This window comes from Tursiops truncatus, chromosome 2 (genome assembly GCF_011762595.2).
Source record: "Tursiops truncatus isolate mTurTru1 chromosome 2, mTurTru1.mat.Y, whole genome shotgun sequence".
In the NCBI taxonomy this organism is placed as follows: Eukaryota; Metazoa; Chordata; class Mammalia; order Artiodactyla; family Delphinidae; genus Tursiops; species Tursiops truncatus.
Window position 1 is genome coordinate 128,127,140 of NC_047035.1, and position 19,880 is coordinate 128,147,019.

The window sequence follows — 19,880 nt, forward strand, 5'->3', positions numbered from 1 at the left end:
AAGCAGTTCTTGATATCTGGTAGAAGAAAGCTTCATGGTATTGTACTTACTAGTTGTATAAATTTGGAAAATCTGTAAAGTTAGGATAAGAACAAACTCATAGGGCTTCCCTGGTGGCGCAGTGGTTGAGAGTCTGCCTGCCGATGCAGGGGACACGGGTTCGTGTCCCGGTCTGGGAAGATCCCACATATCGTGGAGTAGCTGGGCCTGTGAGCCGTGGGCGCTGAGCCTGCGCATCCGGAGCCTGTGCTCTGCAACAGGAGAGGCCACAACAGTGAGAGGCCCGTGTACTGCAAAAAAAAAAAAAAAAAAAAAAAAAAAAAAAAACAAACTCATAGATTTGCTATGATGATAGAATGACATTACCATTCCAATGACAAATCCTTAGCATGAGAAAAGTCATGAGCTAGAGTAGTCTCAATAAATATTAGTTATTCTTATCTTTGAAATTCATAACTATTCAAATAGCATCAAAAACAGATTCCACCAACAAGTATTCCTAGTAGGTTCACAATGATTTTTGAGCTGTCCATCATTTGGCATTTGATTGCACTATCAAACAACCACAGTACATGCATCCTCCTCAAAAAACGAGATGGGAGGCCAAAATTTTTCTTTGATTTTATTTCAGGAAATTCATTCCTGTCAAAAGTTAGCTGGACAAAGTTCTGCTATCCTTTAGCAGCACTGTTCGGGGGGAAAAAAAAATGTCTGCTGTTCTTTTTTGTGTCATGGAATCTATAGACACTTTAATAAGATATTAATTCCAGTCCCAGCAACTTCTGTTGAGATGTTCAGAAGAAATAAGAAGCAAGATGTAATCCACTAGGATTCATTGTCTTGTGCTTAATACAGGTAAAACTGAGCAAGTCAAGAGCAATAAGGAATCTCTTCATTGAATGTAAGTTTGAAGACCAGTGTGAGTTAAATGATTTTGTTACACAGAAAGCATGCCCCATTTGATTTGGACCAAACTTTTTTGTATGTTTGTTTGTTTGCTTGTTTTCCAAATGCATCAGAAACAACAGATCCTGCCCTAAGCAGTTGCTCAAGACCACACCTTCCTTCCCACTTCACTCTTGACCCACCTTGGCTTACCTATTTCATTCTTCTCTACCTTCTACCTCAACTCTTTGTTGCTGATATTTCCCTGTCTGCTCTCTATTTAAAAGACCTTTTTGAAATCTGCTGGGGTATAAAACCTGGTGTCCAACTCAATGGTCAGCCTTGTTCATCTTGTTTCAGCACATTCCACTGGGTTTGTCTAGTCCACTAACCTAACTATGCCTTCACACTTCCTGTTAAAACTGGTCCTGAGAGATGTCACCACCTGATCCCTTGCCCAGGAGAGGGGTTTTGTTCTTCCCATTTTTATAAGCTTTACTTTACTTTTTTTTTTTTATTTTTTACATGCTTGTATCTAAACTCAGTGGTCTAAGGCATATGATGATAAAAATTCTAAGGTCTCTCAACTATCAATATTTCTGCTCTGGACATAGACACAAGTATTATATTTATCTCCTGGTATGTCCAGTACATCCAGTTAAACAATTGCTTTATGTGCAGTTTCGACAATTTAGCACCAGCTTTCTTAAAGGAAGCTTGCACAGTAGCAGAGTTTCCAAAATGTCTTTTATTGTTCACCTGCCCAGTGGATATTCTACTATTCCATTTGACAATCTGGTCATACCTAAGAAAGCTTAATAGTAATACTCTCTTCTTGCTCAGTTGGACTATCTGCAGCTCATGAATACAACAGATTTTCCCTCCTTTTCCTATATGTCTTTGTCTTAACCTAAGCATGGATATTTAAGGATCCCTCCTTCCCTTTTTAATTCAATTTCTTTTGGCTCTTGTCTCACCGTAGCTAATGCTTCAGGAATGATTCATGCTCATTTTGACATTTTGACAGAATTTTTTTTTTTAGTATGTGTTAAATTGTTTTATTTTTCTGTCTGCTGAAAATTTCTGATACTGGGTAACATCAAGAATGAACAATAAACAGGATCGGTTTAAAGTGAGAGATGACCTGATCTCAGAGAAGATTGATCTCTTCAAGAGAAAAACAAATACCGTATGCTAATACATATATATGAAATCTAAAAAAAAAAGAAAAAAGGTTCTGATGAAACTAGGGGAAGGACAGGAATAAGACACAGATGTAGAGAATGGACTTGAGGACACGTGGAGGGGGAAGGGTAAGCTGGGATGAAGTGAGAGAGTAGCATTGACATATATACACTACCAAATGTAAAATAGCTAGCTAGTGGGAAGCAGCTGCAGAGCACAGGGAGATCAGCTTGGTGCTTTGTGACCACCGAGAGGGGTGGGATAGGGAGTGTGGGAGGGAGATGAAAGAGGGAGGGGATATGGGGATATATGTATACATATAGCTGATCCACTTTGTTATACAGCAGAAACTAACACAACATTGTAAAGCAATTATATTCCAACAAAGATGTTAAATTAAAAAAAAAAAAAAAGTGATCTCTTTTCTTTGAACAAAATGAGCCTTTCCTTGGGGGAACTTCGCAAATACAGCCCACAGGCCTAGTAATAAGGCAAAGAACTCCAACAAATGGCAGCTATATACCAAATAAAATCAAGCATAATTAATAGAAAAAATCAATAAGCAATAATCATAATCAGTATGAAAAAACAAAAAAAAACTTGGTCAAAGTGAGATTCAAAGAGAGTAACGATCAATTTGACCGCTTATTGCACAGTATAAAACTCTGAATGAGCATCACTGAATTACAAACAATACAAATGCTTTTGATGGGATTATTTTGTTATGTATTCCTTAGGTCCCACTAAGATGGTTTTCTTTGTTTTCCCAACGTTTATTTATGCATGTATATTAAGTGTATATTCATGCGATAAAAAAACATCAAGTGGGGGAAAAATACCAGATTAACCTTTGAAGCAATATATATATAAAGATTTTACACGTTCATGCTAATGACAACTTAAGTTAATAATTCCATTTATTGAGTTTACTCATTTTAAAACATTCTTATTTCCTCTGACAAAACAACATATGTATTATTATTACCTCTGTTTTATTTTCTGATGAGGAAATTAAAGTTCAAAGTGTCTCGGTGCCTTGTGCCCAAGAGTTTTCAGTCAGTCAGTGCTAGAACTCTAAAAAAAACAATTTTGCTAAAGCTGATGGGCTACTAGCCCCTAAACTATGTCACAGGGACTCTTGCTGCCCAAAGGGCCAGAGATAGAGAGGGATGCCTGAGGGAAGAGGAGGAGCCCTCTAAGACTAGGCTCTGCTCCCATTTCCTGTGTTTGAATAACCTGAGTTAGGACTGGTGGCATGGACCCTGGGCAGGTCCTTGGCAGTGGCACTCTTCCCATGCTAGGGGTGGCTCCTCTAAGGTGCAAGTTACTTGAAGGTGGCAAACTGCTGAGACAATGGGAGTTTCCATAGGAGCCCGTCTTCTACTACCTGTCTCACCTCCACATGGGCCAAAGCAACCCTGAAATCTTATTCCTTGTTTGAGGATTAATACTTTGTCCAAGGAAACTTTTAGAGAAATAGGTGGCCGATACTTATTTGTTACTGACCCTCTTGGATCAGATGGGACCACAACTGGGACCTTTCCTTACCTAGTACCCCTCAGGTCAATTGAATGAGACCAGGTTCGGCAAAGCAGAACAGAAACTTTATTTGTAGATAAAAGATGGGGAAGGGAGAGCTAGTGCTCTAAAAATCCCTTCCCCCTGAGGAAGGGAAGCAGGAAACTTTTAAGCAGTTAGAGGTGGGTGTGCCACCAGAATTCCGGGAAGGGGGTGGCGATTTCCAGAAACAACCAGAGCATGCACAGCACTTTGTGCTCCTTTGCACATGGTACTAATTATGCCTAGCAAAGTGCAAGTCCCCACTTTGGGTGGAGATCCTAGCATGGTAATGAGGCAAAGGCAACTTTTGGATACTGGGTCTCATCTGTGCAAGTGCTGTCCCCGTGGTCAGGCTGGAACTCATTCAGGGTAGTTGGCTGTTGCCATCTTGGGGTTTTCTAACTGAGACTGGTTCTGTGATTTTGTTTCTGTGGCATATGCCTTAGTTTCTGTTAAGCCAGCACAGGGCATAGATTAAGGGATTGTGATGTAGGAAAAAAAGAGAAAGTAGGTTAGTCTCTGTACAGGATTGGGTCTCTTCCCTGTAACCCTATGACCAGCCTACACATTCCATTCAGACCTACCTAGATTGGAATAAACATTCTGACCACCTCGGGCACTTGGACTAAGTCACCCGCCACACTCACACACAGTACCTGGCAGTACCTGGCACAGTACCTCAGCATGCCTGGGCCACCGTGTTGGGTATGTGGAAGGGGACCAGAGTGAGATTGGCTGACATCTCCTGCAAACCACCTTCTAGCTTCTTCTTCTATGTATATTAAATTGCTGAGGGTTAACAAGGACTAGTTGCTTTTGTGATAACTGTAGCATGAGGATGTATTAGCATTTAGTGGTGACATGGAAACCAAGAATTTAATTTATAAATATAGATACTGATTGATAATTGGTGTATGGTAGGTGGGTACTTTTTTTTTTAAATCACATGCATTTATATACCTGTATTTATTTTAATAATTTAAAATAAATCTTTATATTTCTATCACTTGAAGTATTAAATATATATCAACTATTTCGGACTTAATAAAGCACATAAATGTGTTTATAAGAATTGAGTGCATACCCGAGTTTGATACAGGGACAGCTTTTTGACAGAATCTGCTTATATCTTTAGAAACTGTTTGTTTTTTTTTTTTAAAGAAGATGTTGGGGGTAGGAGTTTCTTAATTAATTAATTTATTTTTGCTGTGTTGGGTCTTCGTTTCTGCGCAAGGGCTTTCTCTAGTTGTGGCAACCGGGGGCCACTCTTTATCGCAGTGCGCGGACCTCTCACTATCGCGGCCTCTCTTGTTGCAGAGCACAGGCTCCAGACGCGCAGGCTCAGTAGTTGTGGCTCACGGGCCTAGTTGCTCCGCGTCATGTGGGATCCTCCTAGACCAGGGCTCGAACCCATGTCCCCTGCATTGGCAGGCGGATTCTCAACCACTGCGCCACCAGGGAAGCCCAAGAAACTGGTATTTAATAAAAGCCACCTGCTGCATGTTGCTCTCTTGAGGATTTGATGTGATCTTACAGTTAGGAAAGGTTGTATGTGACAAGAATGAGGTTTATAACTGTGTTTATAAAGAAATGAGCAAACAAGTAAATAATAAGAAATTTATTAAACACACTCCACATCTGCAAGAAAATGGGTATTGCACCAGGTACAATGAGTGAGCATCACATCTCCATCATTTAAGCAAAATATGAATTCCATTTATATGATGCTGAAATAACCAGTTGAAAGATGAAAAACATATAGAATTAACATCTTACTTGTCTCATTACTTAATTTACCCTTGAATAACTTCCAAATCTCAGATAATCTTCATCTTCTGGGAATATAAATCTTCAACTTTTCTCCATTCCTTCTCCCAGACTTCAATAACTTGTGGGGGGGAAAAAGGGGAAAAAATATTTTAAAAGCCCAATATATTTCAAAAAGTTGTGATGCTCAAATAAAATTACATGTACAAAGTACTTAGTAAGTTGTAAAATGTCATAAAGATATAAATTATTTCCATTGCTAAATTGTCCTAACTGCAACTAAAATGATATTAAATAAACATAATAAAATAATAATTATTTATAAAGGTAAAATATTCCAGAGTGTCTGCTTAGAACTAAAGGTCCAGACCATTAGAGTTGTGTTTATTTTATGTAGAACAAATAGAAGCTCATCTAGCATCTTGTAGACCCTCATTATGAATGATAATGTTGTCACTAAAGGTTTTGCTCTACAAGACTCCACCACCCTTGAGGGGCAATTGCATTGAGATAGTACTGACATTTCTCAAAAGTCCACATTGATCATACAAGGCAATTGATCAGTAATAGCACCTTGTAAGCCCCCACTACTCTGCCCACCAGCCAAGTAGCAAGCTCTTTGCTGTCAGTTCTTCCAGATAGACTATCAATAGATTTTAGAAGCACACATTCCAATTTCTGAAACTCTGAGAGATGGATAAAGGTATATTTTACTCCTTTTAAGTCTCCTGATACAGGCTTAACCAGAAACATAACTCTCAGATATTAACTCAATATATGACACAGCCTCACCCAGCTTTTCAAATATTTCCTCTTTTCCATTGTACAGTTTTATTGTATTTTAATGGTGATGAAAGGTATACTGTCATAAGAGAATATATTTTCATTTTATGTCATATAAAACCCTGGCTATAGTATCTAAATGTTAAACACATCTGTTAATAGACCAAAGATTGACTCTCTTTCTTTCTCTCTTTCTCCCTTTCTCTCTCTTTTTATTTCAAACCTGACAGTTGACACATTTTAAAACAAAAATATACTCAATAGCAAATGTATTATCATTTTGATTTTCTTCTTCCATCCATACACGTAACAGTTCACACAAATATATACACTGGTACATACATGACCCTGCTATAAATAAATGTATGCCTCTGTGGAAAGGGGTAAGGAATCCAGGTTTGTTCATTGTTAAGAAGACCAAGTGAGAAGCACAGGGTTCTTCTGTTTAATGGGACCTTGACATCTTGCTTTGATCTATGGGGCTACAGCTGGTGAACTGATGCTTCTACTCCCTGTACTTCCCTTGTAACATTTTCTTTTCTCCAAGGAGCATCCCTAACAGATTTTAGTAGGATTGCCTCCATTCAATTTTAGTGGTGCCATTCCCACTCTGTCAGAGACAGAGCAGCCTTATTAATCACACTCAGGTCCACTAATACCAACAATCCGTCACCACAGCTGACTGAATGCATCATCCACGGTAACTAGAAAATTCACTCTGAGACCTGATGACTTGTCTTGGCTACATCCTGGAACACAAAGCAAACAGAAACCACTAGTTATGCCAGTACGTTATCTTTTACTCTTCTTCCTCCATTTTTTGGGGCGTGACAGCACAAAGTTTATTGAGTGTAGAAGACAGTTTCCCTTTAAAAAATGTTTACTCAATGTTATCTCCTTCTTGCTCTGGGTTGAACTCATCTGGGGAAGGGTCATCACTTGATCCCTTTGTGATAACGTCAGTGAGTCAATATATGAATTGGGGATTCTTGTTTTTAGCTGAATTTTGACAATGTGCTTTTGACATTTTTTTGCAACATTTAACCAGAAAATATGGATGATAACCTCTGTTTACCTGCCAAGGTGACTCTTCCATTTCATTGCAGTTTTTCCTTTTTGTATGGAGAGGTCTTGTAGAAGGGTAAATGAGCAGTAGAATCAGCTGATTGATCCCATCACAACATCTCATTAGAATATGTGGAAGTGACAGGTTGACCATGGGAATATCAATCAATGTGAGGTCAATGCTAATAATGGGTTTGGTGCAAGAACTTATTTTAACAATGGTGCATATGCCAAATAAACAATACTTTTACCAATCATTATTATTATTATTTTACATCTTTATTGGAGTATAATTGCTTTACAATGGTGTGTTAGCTTCTGCTGTAGAACAAAGTGAATCAGCTATATGTATACATATGTTCCCATATCTCCTCCCTCTTGCATCTCCCTCCCTCCCACTCCCTATCCCACCCATCCAGGTGGTCACAAAGCACCGAGCTGATCTCCCTGTGCTATGCAGCTGCTTCCCACTAGCTATCTATTTTATGTTTGGTAGTGTATATATGTCCACGCCACTCTCTCACTTTGTCACAGCTTACCTTTCCCCCTCCTCATATCCTCAAGTCCATTCTCTAGTAGGTCTGTGTCTTTATTCCCATCTTACCCCTAGGTTCTTCATGACATTTTTTTTCTTAGATTCCATATATATGTGTTAGCATATGGTATTTGTCTTTCTCTTTCTGACTTATTTCACTCTGTATGACAGACTCTAGGTCCATCCACCTCACTACAAATAACTCAATTTTGTTTCTTTTCATGGCTGAGTAATATTCCATTGTATATATGTGCCACATCTTCTTTATCCATTCATCCGATGATGGACACTTAGGTTGTTTCCATCTCTGGAATATTGTAAATAGAGCTGCAATGAACATTTTGGTACATGACTCTTTTTGAAATATGGTTTTCTCAGTGTATATGCCCAGTAGTGGGATTGCTGGGTCATATGGTAGTTCTATTTGTAGTTTTTTAAGGAACCTCCATATTGTTCTCCATAGTTACTGTACCAATTCACATTCCCACCCGCAGTGCAAGAGTGTTCCCTTTTCTCCACACCCTCTCCAGCATTTTTTGTTTCTAGATTTTTTGATGATGGCCATTCTGGCCGGTGTGAGATGATATCTCATTGTAGTTTTGATTTGCATTTCTCTAATGATTAATGATGTTGAGCATTCTTTCATGTGTTTGTTGGCAATCTGTATATCTTCTTTGGAGAAATGTCTATTTAAGTCTTCTGCCCATTTTTGGATTGGGTTTTTTGTTTTTTTGTTATTGAGTTGCATGAGCTGCTTGTAAATTTTGGATATTAATCCTTTGTCAGTTGCTTCATTTGCAAACACTTTCTCCCATTCTGAGGGTTGTCTTTTCGTCTTGTTTATGGTTTCCTTTGCTGTGCAGAAGCTTTTAAGTTTCATTAGGTTCCATTTGTTTATTTTTGTTTTTATTTCCATTTCTCTAGGAAGTGGGTCAAAAAGAATCTTGCTGTGATTTATGTCATAGAGTGTTCTGCCTATGTTTTCCTCTAAGAGTTTGATCGTTTCTGGCTTTACATTTAGATCTTTAATCCATTTTGAGCTTATTTTTGTGTATGGTGTTAGGGAGTGATCTAATCTCATACTTTTACATGTACCTGTCCAGTTTTCCCAGCACCACTTATTGAAGAGGTTGTCCTTTCTCCACTGTACATTCCTGCCTCCTTTATCAAAGATAAGGTGACCATATGTGCATGGGTTTATCTCTGGGCTTTCTATCCTGTTCCATTGATCTATCTTTCTGTTCTTGTGCCAGTACCATACTGTCTTGATTACTGTAGCTTTGTAGTATAGTCTGAGGCAGGGAGCCTGATTCCTCCAGCTCTGTTTTTTGTTCTCAAGATTGCTTTGGTTATTCCTCTTATTCAACATAGTTTTGCAAGTTTTAGCCACAGCAATCAGAGAAGAAAAGGAAATAAAAGGAATTCAAATCAGAAAAGAAGAAGTAAAGCTGTCACTGTTTGCAGATGGCATGATACTATACATAGAGGATCCTGAAGATGCTACCAGAAAACTACTAGAGCTAATCAATGAATTTGGTAAAGTAGCAGGATACAAAATCAAAGCACAGAAATCTCTGGTATTCCTATACACTAATAATGAGAAATCTGAAAGTGAAATCAAGAAAACACTCCCATTTACTATCGCAACACAAAGAATATAATATCTAGGAATAAACCTACCTAAGGAGACAAAAGACCTCTATGCAGAAAATTATAAGACACTGATGAAAGAAATTAAAGATGATACAAATAGATGGAGAGATATACCATGTTCTTAGATTGGAAGAATCAACGTTGTGAAAATGACTCTACTACCCAAAGCAATCTACAGATTCAATGCAATCCCTATCAAACTACCACTGGCATTTTTCACAGAACTAGAACAAAAAAATTCACAATTTGTATGGAAACCAATTATTATTTATTGAGCACCTACTTTTTGCCAGATACTGTGCTGAGTATTTTATTTTGATTTTTTTTTTTTGCATTTTTTATTTTATACATACTACAACCCTGTATGGTTGGCCTGATCATCCTCATTTTACAGATGAGGAAACTGAGCTTAAAGAGACTAAGGAACTAGGTCAAAAATACACATCCCCAAATTGTAGAGCCTGACTGGCACCCAGGTCTGTCTGCTACCAAAACCAGTGGTGGCACCAACATTGCACAACAGGTTGACTTATATACACGGTGAGGATTTGACAAAAGATAAACTGTACTTTTAATATTATTTCCCCAATATCATCCAAAGAACCAAAGAAGTTAACAAAATTATTGAGTAGATGTTCTTCAAGATATCTTACTAGGTCTCCAGCCACTGCAAATGCTCTGCTCTCTCAGCCTCTCCTACATGCATGTGAACTAGCAGCTCTATTTGTGTGATACCACCCTGCTCTCCATATACCAGGCCAGCACTGACTAGCTCAGGGATTTCCATCAGGACCAACCTGGCTGGACTGATCAGTTAAGCTCTCTGGATTCGGGGAATGGAATGCAGAGAAAATTAGTCCTGTGCATGACTGGTGGTGAGAAACATGCAATTTGGACATTGTGGGATAGTCATCTTCTACCATGAAGGCTGAGAAGCAAGAAGCAGAGACAACCAGTTTGCCTTGACAAAAGAAATAAGTAGATGCAGACAACTAAGAGACAAGCAAGAGGAAGAACAGGTTGTCTGGGTTTGCTAATTCCCTGTGGCAATCCCTTCTGAGGTCATATAGCATGCAACTTTGGGATTCTTCGAGACCCCTTCACTTCTATACAGAATATTCAAAGATCATACCCACAATGGTCACTTTTATTAATGCTGGTTTAAGTTGGTTCCCAATTCTTGAAACCCAAAGAAGCTAAACTAATACATAAAGCATCTTTACTTTCCCTCATCCACTCAGATTACAATCTGTAAGACATGGAGACCTGTGATGATAAGGCTACCTAGGTTGCCCATGTATGTATTTCCCTGGTAGAATAGAAAAATCACCCTCCTATATTATACACTGTGTTTACCAGTCAGGAACGAGGATACTCTAATGCTTCCAGAAACAGAAAACTACCTCCTGGTCCACAAAGACTGGCTTACACTGGCCACCATAGCAGATGAGTTGGTTACTCTACAATCTTAACCTTCCTGAGGAACAAACCTCTATATCCAGTATCCCATATCTTCTATGAAATGGTATTGCTGATAGGCTTTAAAGTTTCTATCTGTTTGTTATCTCTCTTTGCAATCTCAAGATGTCAAATCAAAAATGCCACATTGTGCCATTCAAAATACACAATTTTATTAGAAAAGAAATATTTCACACAAAATATCTACCCAAAAATGTCTTTTTTCTTCTCTTAATAACAGGGGAAAGAAGTATCTTTTAAAAGAGTTAAAATAATATTATTTTTCTCTTCAGGCATCAAAAATTAATCTTTTCAGTAGATTTTACTACCTCCTGTCATCATCCTTTGCTTTGGTCATACTATTCAAAACTCAGCATGCCTTGAACATATCAAATATGTTTTGGTCCCTGAGATCAAAAGCACTCTTCTATTTTTTTTGTTTAATAAAATCCTAATCATCTTTCAAAACTTGGGTCAAATGGCTCCTCTTTCTTGCAGCCCTCTCTGATAAGTTCTCATGTCCAAACTTCAGTGTTTGTATTTCCATTGAACAACTAGACAACGTGCTTTGTATCACAGATGAAAGCTCATGTGCCTCCTTCCTCCAGTAATTAAATTTTTTTTTCTGACCTCCTTGGACTATGTCTAAGTTACTTTTAATTGCACATTACGATGCTTAATAAATTGGCCAACTTGTAGAATAGAATTTTAACAATCATTTGAATTTAAATAACACATGTCCACATTTCCTTAACAGAAAACTTTACAGCAAGGTGTGTTTTGAATTTAGAGTATTTCTGATTTTAGAAAGGAAAAATGGTGCACTCAGCTAGGCTCACCTGTCCTTTGTATTAAATACATTAATATTTCAGGCCATGGAATATAATGGCATTCTTTCTAAGTGGAATAAATAAAGACAGTCCAAATTAAGTTCACAATTTCACATGTTTATGAAAAGCAAAACAAATGAAGAAAAGCTTTCACAACTTTTGGGGTTCAGTTCAAAAGTTCAAACTTTTGTTTGGATTTCAGAATGACAGAAAGGACTGCAGACTTGGAAATCCATAAGGACTTTCTAAGGAAGTTATTAAAACTTTATTCAAAATTATATTAAACTCTTTGTGATGAATTTTTTCAGTCCATAGAGCTATTAAAACTTTCTGTTATCATATGCTTCAGGTACCCCAGACACTTATATTACATCATCCAGGTTAATTATAGTAAGAGCACCACCCACTTTCACAACTGAAAGTGGGTAAGTTACATAGTCACCCCAGTAATAGTAAACATCAAAGCTTAATCCATGCTGGACACTGTTCTTAATAGCTTTACATGTACTTGCTCATTTAATCCACAGCATCCAATGAGACAGCTATCATTTCCATATTTATGAAAATGGGAATTGAAGCATACAGAGGTTAATTGACTTGTCCAAGTTCCGTGACTAAAACTGGGGAACACAGACTTCCATTCACATAGAAGTGCTCTGGAGTCTCCAGAGTCCCCCAGTCTTAATAGCTACACAGTGTAGAAATCCCCGCAACTGAGTTGGTTAACTATCTTTAAGATAGAGTGTTAGATTTGGAGTATTGGATATTTCATTCTAAATTCCATTGCTGTATGAATTATCATTCCAAATTTATAAACCTCTACTTTAATTGATTTCCTGATAATTACCAAATTCCTAAGTGACATCTAGACTTAGAAAATGGAAAAGGGATTTGTCTAAGTGCACAAATTACTCTTCAAATATATTTAATAAAAGAAATTATTACATGGAATCAAACATGGAAACATGTAGTCCACTAGATTTTATTTATTAGAGACAAATAAGAAATTGAGGACAATTGACATTTTCACTTTTCAAGTTCTTTTTTTTTTTTTTCATAAAGAATAAAGAGGGCTTCCCTGGTGGCACAGTGGTTGAGTCCGCCTGCCGATGCAGGGGATATGGGTTCGTGCCCCGGTCTGGGAAGATCCCACATGCCGCAGAGTGGCTAGGCCCGTGAGCCATGGCCGCTGAGCCTGCGCGTCCGGAGCCTGTGCTCAGCAACGGGAGAGGCCACAACAGTGAGAGGCCCACGTACCACAAAAAAAAAAAAGAATAAGGAAAAAAATAGATCTTAAATGAGTTTATTTAGTGTATTAGTTTCCCAGGGTCGCTGTACAAAAGTATCACAAGTGTGGTGGCTTAAAACAGCAGAAATGTATTCTTTTACATCTTTGGAGGCTAGAAGTTCACGATCAAGTTGTGGGCAGGTTGGTTTCTTCTGGAGGCTCTGAGGAGAATCTGTTCCAGCCCTCTCCTAGTTTCTGGCAGCCCCAGCAATCCTTGGCATTCCTTGGCGCATCTATACCTGCTGTCATCCTTGAATGGCACATGTGTCCCACTTTCCCTGGTGAAAGAGAACATGTAATCAGAATCCTTCATTTCTCACAATTCTTATGCTTCATAGGTTAAAAAATATTTACTCTTCACAAAGTGGTTTCTTTTCAGAATCTGTAGACTTGATAAAGAAAAATACTCTTCAAATAGACAAGGATTCACTAAAATACTTTACTGACTGGAATTACTTCCTTTGAGTAAAATAAGGGAAAGCTCTAATGGGTTAAATAGAGGACTAGTAACATTGCATTTATAATAATTTCTTTAATACAAAATAAGGCTGAGGCCTCACTCTTTCAGTGCCTTCAGCCAAGTTTTTGGCCTCAGATGACTGCCTTCTCAGGCAAATTACCTTCAAGGCAAAAGGCTTTGCCCTAACGAAAGGGAAATCTCTTCTTTGTTGTCAGACAATGCAACAGGGAAAAAAAAAAACAAAAAAAAACTTCTCTGTATAAACACCCTGGTAATCTTATTTAATAGCTCAATAGGAATTTAATTAACTATTTAACTAGATATTCTAGTTATAAAATTCTTTCACTTGGATGAATAATACAATCAAATTTTCTAACATTATTGGAAATAAAACTCAATTTAGGTCAGTAATTTCTGTTTCTGGACATTGTAATGTCAAGTCCTATGACTTTCTAAGTGCATGACACTGGCCAAGTCTTTAAGTGCTTCAATTTTCAATTTATAAATTTATAAAATAAAGTTAATATTATATACAGAACCTAAAAATACATTATATGTACACGTATATATAATATGGACATGATGACTATAAAAATACAGCATTAGCACCTACAATGTTATGTGAACTCTCCCCGCATCAGAACTGACCTTCACTTGCACAGAGTGCACCTGCCCTGGACATGGAGATTGGAAGTGAGGGCACTGTAGGCTTTGGAGCGCAGAGGTAAATTCTGGCTGGTAACAAAATGAATAAATTGTACCATCATAATTGTACAATTTGTCACCATCCCTTTAAATGAACCTATTTTTACATGTTTTTCCTTGATTTTCCCTTTAATATGTTATTTCAAAATCCCACATAGGATGCTTTACAGGGAGTAACAAACATAAAAAAAAACCCTAACTCCCTTGCTTCCCTCAAATGGTGGTCAATTATACATGGTACTACAAATAACATTAAACTTTCTTTAATTTTCTGAACTGTATTTAATGAGCATACCTCGATGGGAGGATTAGCTTTTAGGTAAATACATAGGTGTTATTCTGTTATTATTCCCTAAGGCTCACGTTCTTCATATATTTCTTTTAATATGACATTGAAAATAGGACCTGCATTGTGTGACACAGTTCTTTTATGTTTAAATTTCATTAATTAAAAAATAGTAAATATTGAAATCTACAGTAAGCCTGATGTTTGTACCTATGTATTTCTCCAGCAAGCACTAGAATATTACTTGAGCCTAAAAACTTAGTGGTTGTCATTTATCTTTCTCTATCCAAATTCTTGAGTGCATTCCTGTACTACACCCACAGTGGAGGAACACTGGGACTCATCTTGGAGTCCTTCATTGAGACAATTTCATTCAGGACTTGTGTACGATCTGAGGTCTCAGAAATAATGTGACTCTTGCCCTGTGGAAACTGGGCATTTATGTTCCTTCTTTGGATGGAGACATGAACCTGAGAGGTAGCCAAGTCATTCGCTAAACATCATACACATTTGGGATGTAGAACTCCAGTGACAATGTTTGAACTATTAGACTGGACTGCTTATTAGCTATAAAGCAATTTACAATGTCTTCAGAAATGTAATTTGCTGTCCAAAAGGAAAGTTTTACTTTATTAAACAGGCAGGAATTTTTTAAAAAAATTAATAGCAGCAATCTTGTGAAAAATACCACTATCTCTATTTTTGCATAAGAGAAACTGAGGCACAAATACATTTAAAGAAACATCCAAGGCTAGCTAAGCCTTGGTGGAGCCAGGATTCTAACCCAAGCTGTCTGACACAAGTTTATTCTCTTAACCTCTACACTGTTCACTTAATGCAACAAATTATCTTGCCACACGAGGTCTTAAACCATTGCAAATGAATGATCAGGTTTATGAAATATCAGATTTATGAGCCATCCGTAACATTATAATAATATATAAACCATATTATATACAAAAAGGCAAGCTAGACCCTGAAGAATTTTTAAGTTAGGAGAGATATTATATTGCATGGCGTCAACAGCACTAAATTACATGGAATGAAGTCCAATCCTTGTCAATTACTGGTATGTTGTCATTTTTTTTACTAAATTTTAATTTTCTCATCTTTAAAAGGAGCTAAGTACATATATAGTTATATACTTACCTTACAGAGTTGTTGCATGGATAAAATTATGAAAAAATTTTGTGATACTGTATGTTCCCACTTACATGTGTAATATAAAAAAGCCAAACTCATAGAAATAGAGAATAGATTTGTGGTTGCCAGGAGATGAGAGGGTGGGGGAAGTGGAGAGATATTAGTGGAAAGCTACAAACTTCCAGCTGCAAGATGAATAAGTTCTGGGGACCTAATGCACAACTTGGTGACTATAATTAACAGTACTGCATTATGCTTGAAAGTCTTTAAAAGGATAGATCTTAAATATTATTACCACACACACACAAATGATAATAATGTGAGGGGATGGAGGTGTTAACTAACCTTATTGTGGTAATCGTTTTGCAAAATAGATATATACAGTCGGCCTTTCGTATCTGTAGTTCTGCATTCACAGATTCAACCTACCAAAGATCAAAAGTATTCAAAGAAAAATTCCAGGAAAGTTCAAAAAGCAAAACTTGAATTTGCCACACACAGACAACTATTTACATAGATTTTGCACTTGTATTTGCAACTATTTACATAGCAGTTAGATTGCTTTAGTTATTGTAAGTAATCTAGAGATGATTTAATGTATAAGGGAGGATGTGCCTAAGTTATATGCAAATACTGTGCCATTTTATATAAGGGATTGAGTATCCTTGAATTTCGGTGTCTGTAAGGTGTCCTGGAACCTATCCCTTGAGAATACCAAGGGACATCTGTAGGTGTATCAGACCATCATATTATACACTTTAACTTACATATGTTATATATCAATAATATCTCAATAAAGTTGGGGAGAAAAAGTAGAAAATTTTGTGGCATACTTTATAATTTGGCAATCATAACACTTTTGTATAATTCTTACATTTTATATATTTTCAAAGGGAATAACATCTATATGATAGGATACTAAACAGACATTAAAAATCATCTTTGCAAAGACTTATAAAATGAGAATTGCTTAAAAATAGGTCTTAACCATGATCCTTATTTTGTTAAAAAAAAAAGTTATGTACACTGTGTATTTGTTTAATGCCCCAGACAATGGACACAGGGAGTATACCTGTAGTCGAAGTTATATTAACTCTTTGCAACACAGGAAAACACACACAAGGTATTTCTCAGTGATGGGGTGTTGAGCTGGGCTTGTTATAAGGTTTGGGCTTCTGTTGGGTAGTTTTGGAAAGGGTTTAGGAAGGTGAGGTTTGATCTTGATCTTGGGTGCTCTCTTGAAATAGGGGCATTTGGGAATTAGGTATTTTAATGGTTTTTATTAGTAGATGGAAGAAATGAAGCTGCCATTGCTGTCCTAGTCACTGATATTAACCAATAGAGAAAGATATTTGGTTATTTTTGTTGTATGATGTCCTTGTCTTTGCTGTATATTCAGGTATAGAGTGACCTTTTTTTGTGAAATTTCATCACAATCTCAGAGTGACCTTGTTTAATTACTATTGACATTCTGTGGAATGTGTATGTTCAGTACGCAGCCTAGCTATTAGCTACTAGTTTCCGGGGCCTTTTGGTTTGTTTGTTGGCTTATCAATATGTAGTGAAAAGACCAGCTGATACAGTAGTTTTTTTACTTTTTAATATTTCTATGATAACAGGTAATAACTATATATTTTATATAATTATTTAGATAATATATAATATTTATAATTTATATATTTTATATATACATATATATAGAGAGAGAGAGAAAGACAGAGAAACATTTCTTCTGATACTCATTGAATAATGCATCTCTTCAGTGTCAAGAACAAATTAGAATTTCTAACTCAGGTACCTAATTCAGTAATCTTTCTACTATTCAATGCCTTTAAGACTGGAGTTTTATTTACTCCATTTTTTTTTCCTAACTTTGGCCTTATTGTTATTTGCCTTGAGAGGGCAATGAGTCATTTCCCAAGAAATAGCCATACATTCATTTCATCTGTGACAAAATTAAGTTTTCCTAAATTTGGGTGATATATTACTCATTGCCTTGCAACCAGGAAAATAACCCGTCGTAGGTAGGATTCCTAACTACAACCTAATTCTAAAGTCCTGGAAGTCAGGGCCATGATTCACACATCTCCATGTGATGCTTACCAACACAACTGGTCAAAATCATATGTGCCCAGAAATGGCTGCTGATAAGTAGGTCACACACACACACACACACACACACACACACACACACACACACACACACTGGTTTTTGGTTGGTCTTGACATTTTCATTTATATGGGTTTTCTGACAACTTCTCAGAAGATTCCAGATCCCTGTGTGTGAAATCATAATCATGAACTCAATTACCATAGAGGATTGTAAAAGAGAAAGAAAACCACTCTTATCTCCCCAATCGACTGCTTCAAACACACATTCCATGAAATATGGATGACTTCAGGGGATGGTGAAGCTCTGAAGAGATGGTGAGAAGGCTCCAGATGAAGGTTTCCATTTGGATGGCAAAAGGATGTCCCTTGCTTTGGCAAGGCAGAGTAGGCAATCACTGGGGGCCAGGGATACCTGTGGCTTCAGGGACACAGTATCCCACTGACGCTTGACACTTAGCTGAGAATCTGGGGGGAATGGAGGCCTATTTTAATGGACTAGACATTTATCAGTGACTAGAGGACTAAAACAATTATGCAATTTCTGGAAAACAGAGAAGAGACGTAAATACTTTTGTGTACAAAACAGGTGTTCTCTGGAGAGCAACTGGCAATACAGAAGTCTTGTGTATTTAATGAAATATGAGAAAACTGAAACCATGGAAAGGTGGTCCATTAGCCAGCTAATCAGCCCTGTAAGATGAAGCAAAGACATTGAGCTCCTTATTTTGAAATCAAGAGAAAAGAGAGGTGAATTTACATGATGAACTAAGAGGTGTCCTTAACGGAGTGCTTGGACCATTTCTGTTGCAAATGTCAAAGTGTTTCTGAATGTTAATGCCCTGAATTTACCCAGGGCCCGATTTCATAATTTTCGTTGACTCTTGTATATAAAGAAATCCCATTGCTGTCAACTTAAATTGTGCAGTTAGGACTCCATGATTGGGTTCACTGTCTGCTAAAAGTATATTATTTTAATACATTTTTGTTTTTATAAAACCACATTGTGAACCCAAAGGGAGAATTGGGGGAGAGGCTAGGGAATAAGCCTGGCCTCTCCATTAAATCATTCTCTGCATTTGGAAATGTCAGCCACTCTGAATGCTGTTTCCTTTAAGTGAAAAATAAGAGTAGGATACTTACATCATAGTAGACATATCAGAGAATTAAAGTTTGCATAGTCTTCAGGGATGGACTGAAAGGAACATCTATGCAGAAAGAGAAAGAACATGGCTTAATCCTGACAGATAAGTGCATTTTACTCTGCATTCAAAAACAAAATCAAACAACCAAATTAAACTAGAAAAGGAAGTGTAAACCTCAAAACCTAGGAATTAAATTATTAGAATCCGGGACAGTCTACTTTCTAGCTCACCTCCTTCCAGGAATCTCAAAGAAGATTGTCTCCCTAAAAGCCATTTGTTGATATCATAGTGCTGGCAAGAGTCACCATGAGAGCCATATCATATTAACTTAGAGTGGGATTTTTCCTTTCAGCACTGAGTCTTGAAAAATTGGGCATACTGATTTCAGTATGTTGTTACAAGGTAGCGATGTGCTTTTCCCCTCCTTTAATAGGTGCTAATTATTATAATTCTTACAGTCATATTTCTTTGTGTAGAGCATGTTTAATGTATTGAAGACTAGTAAAATATAGCAGCCATGCCTACTGTCAGGTTAACGTGGGCTGCTATTGAGGTGTCTAAGTGTGCATAGATGTGAGCATCTGACAGTGGGTGGTTTGGGTGTTTGCTTCATAAAAATGTTTGAATAAACAGCTTTTGAATAAAGCAGCTTGGATTTAACAATTTAACTGAATTGACATATAAATTCATAGGAAGATGTTGGTTCTTGGAAAGGCAATTGTGTTTTGCTGAGGCTTTGTCAGACATGCTCACCACAATTCAGCGTATCTGGTGAGGCCAAGAAGAAAGAGTCCAGGGCAGAAAGAGAAAAAAAAACTAGGACAGAGGTAGAAACAGGAATGATAAATTATATTCCCTTCCAACTCAATGCTGGCACGTCTCATTTCTCTAACAGATCTACATAATAATGTTCAGACACTCAGTCTGGGGTATATATATTTTTAATTGGGAGAAAAGGAAATTTTTTTAATGCTGTGAAATAATACTGAATCTGTTCACTTGCAAGGTTTGAGTTGGCCCCAT